The following is a 5,878-nucleotide window of genomic DNA, read 5'->3' on the forward strand; positions in this document are numbered from 1 at the left end:
CCCTTGAGACAGGGTTTCTCTGTAGCTTTGGAACCTGTCCTGGAACTAGCTCTATAGACCAGGCTGGTTTCGAACTCACAGAGATCCACCTGCCTCTGCCTCCCTAGTTATGTATTAAATTAAAAAAATATTGATGAATAAAAAAACAAGGTCATGTTTGCTTTAAGGTATGGCAAGGAGAGGGTTTATTATAGATTTGATGAATCTGGAAGGGTCCAGACGGAACATGACAAGCAGATTGAACCAGACTGAGATAGAAGGGGGGTGGTGAGAGAGGAAGAGCAGAGGCAACCAAGAAACCAAGGGGGGCATATAGCCAAAATACCTGAGTTACCTAGGGAAGAGAAGGCGGAGAAAGGGAAACCCAGCCCCTGGGAGGGAGAGGTTTAGGATAGGGGCTGAGACTTCCTGGGAGGAGCGTCAGGTACTGAGACTAGCACTACCTTTCTTTGTAACTTCACAAATGGTAGCTGCTAAACTTTAACAATCTGGATTTCAAACAACTTGTGGAGAATCAAATTATTTTCTTCCCTCAGTTTCTGGTGTACTTTCTCTTCCTCTCAGATAGGTTCTCATTATGTAGTTGAGACTGGCATAGAATTCACTGTCTAGTCCAGTGTGGTCTCCAGCTTCCCAAGTGTTTAGGATTATAAATTTGAACTACCATGCCCATCTTAAATTAATAATTTCTTTATTTTTTACTTTCTTGGTTTTTCAAGACAGGGTTTCTCTGTAACAGCCCTGGCTGCCTGGAACCTGCTTTGTAGACCAGGCTGGGATTAAAGGCATTTGTCACCAGTGCACGGTTTAAATTGATAACTCCTTTATTCTAGGGGTGGAGGGATGTAACTCTGTGGTAGAGTGTTACTGCTCTAGTTGTAGCATGAACCTTGAAAATGTAGCCTAAAAATAGTGGACTAAAGTCTCATGTAATAGCCAACTTTATTCATCAGTTAGTTTATATATATATTTTTTAAAGACTTATTATGTATACAACATTCTTCCTCGATGTATGCCCGCACGCCAGAGGAGGGCACCAGATCTCAGTACAGATGGTTGTGAGCCACCATGTGGTTGCTGGGAATTGAACTCAGGACCTCTGGAAGAGCAGCCAGTGCTCTTAACCTCTGAGCCATCTCTCCAGCCCAGTTAGTTTATATATTGAGGGTATTTAGAGGGTTAAGCAGCGTCATTTGAGCAAAGTTCATGTGAGTTCAAGCTGTATGTAGTTACTAGGACAACCCCTGCTTGGAAACATCAAATAATAGTAACATTATGGGTAATCTGAAGTAAACCCACTTTTATTTACCACAGCTTGGGAGGGGCATGAAAGCGCATATCCCAACCCCCCCCCCCCTTTTTTTTTGGTTTGGTTTTTCGAGACAGGGTTTCTCTGTGGTTTTGGAGCCTGTCCCGGAACTAGTTCTTGTAGACCAGGCTGTCCTTGAACTCCCAGAGATCCACCTGCCTCTGCCTCCTGAGTGCTGGGATTGAAGGCACGCGCCACCACTGCCCGGCTCCAACTCCCTTTTAAGACAGTCTGGTGAAGTAGTCCATCTGGATTGGAACTTTATAGGTAGATAAACCAGGCTGGCCCTGAACTTGAGTGATCCTTATACTTCTGCGTTGCTAATGCTTAGGATTATAGATATTCACTACCATGTTAGCTTGATATTTGGATGAAAATTTCATTTTAGAATAAATGCAAGCAAGATGTAGTTGAAAGTGTTTACTTTTTAAAAATGTAGTCATTGGGCTAGAGAGATAGCTTACGAGTTAAGAGCACTTGCAACTTTTCCAGATGACCTGGTTTCAATTCCCAGACATCGTATTCTGTAACTCCAGTTCCAGGGGATCCAATAGCCTCTTTTGACCTCCATAGGTACTAGACAAGCAAGTAGTGCACAGGCGTTTACATACTTGTGACACCCATACTCAGTAACAACAAATACATTATTTATGGGCTAGTAATGCATCTCATCTGGGTAGAGTGTCTATCCTAGCATGTGCAAAAGCCTTGCTTTGATCTTCAATATTCCATGTGGATGGCGGCACAAACCAAAATCACAGCACTTAGTAGGCTGAGGCAGAAAGATTGCCACAGGTTTGAGGTTGGCCTGGGTTGCGTAGGGAGACTGAAAAAAACAGTAATAACACAAATTGTTACTTCACAATCAGTATTGCAGTGTCAAGGATTGCTTTCTGTACTGTGTTGTGTTTTTGTTATTTTGTTTTTCATTCCTGAAACTGTATTAGAAGTGTGTTAACCCATTTTGGGGGTAAGGGAAGGGTAGTGTTGGGCTTTAAGTTACAGCCTAGCACGTGTTCTGTATGCCTATTCCCAGCCTAGGGAATTAGAGGCAGGAGATTAGAGAACAATTTTTCTTGGTGTGTGGGTTGTTGGTTTTTTTTTAAATATTTTTTATGATTTATTTGACTTTATGTGCATTGGTGTGAAGGTTTCAGATCCCCTGGTACTGGAGTACCAGACAGCTGTGCGCTGCCATGTGGGTGCTGGGAATTGAAACTTAGGTTCTCTAGAGAACAGTCAGAGCTCCTAACAGCCAAGCCATCTCTCCAGCCCCTGGTTCTCTCTTTCTACCATATGGGTTCCAGAAAGTGTCAACTCCCTTTGCTTACTGAACCACGTGGCTTACTATTTCTTTTCTCTTCCCCTGTTTTTCTCTTATTTCTTTCTTTTGAGCCAAGGTCTTGTGTAGTCTAGGCTGGCCTCAGATATGCTGTGTAGGCACTCTTAACCAAATGATTCTGCACTTTTTCATTAGCAGTAATGTCCATTTACTTATCTTCATACAGATTATCTTCAGTGTTCTATGGTGCTTTGCTTTTTTGTTTGTTTTTGTTTCTTTTCGAGACAGGGTTTCTCTGTGGCTTTGGAACCTGTCCTGGAACTAGCTCCTGTAGACCAGGCTGGTCTCTAACTCACAGAGATCTGTCTGCCTCTGCCTCCCGAGTGCTGGGATTAAAGTGCTCCACGACCGCCCGGCTGCTTTGTTGTGTTTTAATAGTTATATTGCTTACTAGTAGCTCTGTCTTTTACTCATCTCTTCTCCCTCCCCCTTAAGTTTTGAGACTGGGTTTTTCTTACTGTCCTTGGGGCTTGTAATATAGCTTCATACTTAGAGAGGTGCCTGCCTCTGCCTCCCTAGTCCTGCAATTAAAGGTATGCACCACTGTGCCTGGCCATCAATTTTGTACTTAGGCATTAATAATGCTTTGTGGATCAAAGGAGTATCAGATAACCCAAGACTAGAACTCCTGTCTTGTACTGAACTGTAGAAGAAAGTTACCGAGTTTCAATGAGGGTAAAGTTACCCTCACTGAAGTTGCAATGACAAAATACCGCCCTTCAGGGGTTTGTGTAAATGCTACAGCCTCTGGTTGTTGCACTCTTCATGGGTAACATGTTGGTTTTCCTTCTTAGACATTATGTTTCCATTAGTAGTCTGGCAGCCTCCACTGAGAAGTAAATTATAAAATAAGGTTTAGTAGCTGGGTGGTGGCAGCGGCACAGGTACTGGATTAAGGAATCTCAATACTGAGAAGGCAGAGGCAGGCGGATCTCTTGAGTTCGAAGCCAGACTGGTCCATAGAATGAGTTCCAGGACGGCCAGTGTTGTTAAATAGAGAAGTCCTGTTTTGGAAAACCAAACAATAAACAAAACCAAACCAAAATAAGGCTTTGTAATCAAAGGTTTGTAGGTACTTGTTGTTAAGCAAAGGGTAATAGGTAACTTATTTACTCTGAGGAAGGTGCTGGTGGTGTCTTACCTAGCATGCCCAGAAGCCCAGGGACTGATCCCAGCACCACCACTACCCCCTTTAGAAACAAAAACAACAAAAGGAAATAACTTACAGAAATAGTAAAATTTATGTTATCAAAATTATTGTAAGACAAATTCTCATTTTCTGTTAATAAAAGTGAAAGTTCCAGGTTTAGTGATGTACCCTGGAGTACTACATGAGTCAGGGGCAGCCGGGCTCAGCACACAGTTGACTCCAGAGGTCTCGGCTTTTCTAGGGCTGCTGTCCACATTTCCTGACCTTCCTGAGTCACACTGAGATCTTTGTTAGGATAGTGGGAGGTTCAGGTTGTGGAATAATTGGATGTTTAAATCAAACCATGAAGCTCTAAAGAATAATTACTAAATTGATAGAGAAATTGAGTTTTGAAAATTTTTGTTTTTAAATTTTCATTTTTTTTAACTTTAGTTATCTGCAGATAAAGACCCTACTCTAGACCATCATTCTTTATATTGTGATTCATCGTGGTAATGGTATTTTCTTGAGCTGATTTAGTAAATTCTTCATGCACTAATGTTTTTTTCTTAAGGGTGAAAAAAGATCCATTTTCCCCCCTCTGAATTGTAATATGGGGGTAATGTGGACAGATAGAAGGACAGGTCTAAAAATTAATAATTATTTACCTAGTTTTTTTTACTAACAAAAGAATTGGGACAACTGCAAGAAAAGCAGTTTTCTTTCTAATTTATTACTTTCTCTTTCCCTTTCAAAAACTTGACTAATTAGATCCGTTAGTCCTATTGAAACATTTTTCATTTTACTTCATTTTACAAAGTTTGATTGTGGATGCTCTGTAGTGGTGTTTGAAAGCACTGATGATTTCCTTAAAATTCTTAGTGGGAGAAATGAAGTATGAAGTTAATACTTGTGTTACTGCTTAAACTGGTTGCTAAAACTTGGTGCCTCCAGTTTATCACTCTTGTACATAATGGATAAAGTATTTTTACTTTACTAAAATATACATTTCCCCCACCACAAATACAAATAGTGCTAATTTTCTAAGGTACAGGAAGAGGTTCTTGTGTATATTTATCATTAATAATCTTTTTAACAAAAATATTTTGAAAAAATGAGCTACTGTCATCTCAGAAAGAAGTTATGAAAGAAACCATTACCTTTTAGGATGCATAAAAGTCATGTTTTTTCATCCTGTGCTTTTATTAAAATACTGTGAGGGATAAAAACGTAAAAATGTGGATTTTGAGTTATATAGTGTTTCTATACTGAAAATATAATATAAAATAGTAAAACTGGTTGATGGTTTTTTAGAGGTGAAAGAAGATGCTAAAGACATTAAGCAATAGTAATTCTTGCTATTCCATCCATTTAGAAAGTGCTTATAAAAACCATAACATTTACTGTTGAGTCTTTTGTGAAACTATCATAAATGTAAGCTTGTTACTTATTAAAATATGGAATTCAAATAAAAAACTTGTACATTAGGAGCTTAGTTTTAAGTTGAGGAAACTGGTAAATTATGAGCGTTCAGTATGTAGACTAGTAAAATAACAAGGGAAGCATAAGGTGGTAAATGGAGACAGCTTATTTGCAGGCAGGTGAGGTAGATCCTTTAAAAGAGAATGCTCACGTAGTCACATTGGATGTTTTTTTTGAATTATTTAAGGTTACCATGGCTCTTGAGGATGGGTGTCACAAGGTTATGAAAATACTTGGAGAAGCATTAAGTGCAAAACTAATAGATTTAGATAAGTTTAAAATATGTTTCTTACAGTCAGAAGATAGTTGTCATTGAAGTAAATGAAGCAGAAAAATAAGGCATTATAATGAAGCAGAAAAATAAAGGCATTAGCAGATTCTAGTAACAAATTTAGGCTTTTATCATGGAAAGGAATGCCTTACCTAGAGTGTTTATCATTGTATTGGATGGTATAGTAATTTAATCAATATCTAGAGTTGTTATGATTAATTCAAATGAGAGCTTATGACCTAAATAAATGACTTTTACTAAACCATAGACTTTGTGATTGAGCAGAGATAGTGTAGAGGTAGTAATTTAGCAGCCAACTGCAGATGAATAGCAATTCACTGAATT

General features: G+C 39.0%; 1 protein-coding gene across 2 annotated transcripts in view; it reads left to right on the forward strand.

The window, feature by feature from the left end:
• Ube2k (ubiquitin conjugating enzyme E2 K) overlaps positions 1–5,878 on the forward strand; it is a 58,142-nt gene that overhangs the window by 22,592 nt on the left and 29,672 nt on the right. The window lies entirely within an intron of this gene.

Source organism: Microtus ochrogaster, linkage group LG1 (assembly GCF_000317375.1).
Source record: "Microtus ochrogaster isolate Prairie Vole_2 linkage group LG1, MicOch1.0, whole genome shotgun sequence".
NCBI lineage: Eukaryota > Metazoa > Chordata > Mammalia > Rodentia > Cricetidae > Microtus > Microtus ochrogaster.